The sequence below is a fragment of the Bos javanicus genome, chromosome 13, assembly GCF_032452875.1.
Source record: "Bos javanicus breed banteng chromosome 13, ARS-OSU_banteng_1.0, whole genome shotgun sequence".
Classification (NCBI taxonomy): Eukaryota; Metazoa; Chordata; class Mammalia; order Artiodactyla; family Bovidae; genus Bos; species Bos javanicus.
Window position 1 is genome coordinate 33,461,832 of NC_083880.1, and position 352 is coordinate 33,462,183.

Sequence of the window (352 nt, forward strand, 5' to 3'; positions counted from 1 at the left end):
GTTTACTTCAGCAGGACGTATGTTAAAATTAGAACAAAATGGAGAAGAGTAACTAAGGTGGCTCCTGCACAAGGGTGACACACAAATTCATGAAGCGTTACATATTTTTGAGTAAAATGTTTCTCTGAGTTCAAAAAATATATATAGAGAGAGATTACATCTGAAGGGCTCACTTTAAATTAAGCCTTCATAATCACTGACTTTATGTGAAAAGAAATCCATAGGCTCTCAAACTGAAATCAGCAGTTCTTAAAAGTACTTCTTTCTTCAGTAAATGCATGCTTCCAAATTTTGAAGATTTGGAAGAGAAGTGGGTTTTGTTTTAATTGTGGTAAACATAAAATGTATCATC

At 33.2% G+C, this 352-nt stretch overlaps 1 non-coding gene across 1 annotated transcript; it reads left to right on the plus strand.

Annotated features, from left to right (window-relative positions):
• On the plus strand, positions 1-109 carry LOC133259977 (U6 spliceosomal RNA). Its single transcript, XR_009740640.1, has one exon. It is a non-coding gene; the product is annotated as a U6 spliceosomal RNA (small nuclear RNA).
• Positions 110-352: the final 243 nt, after the last annotated feature.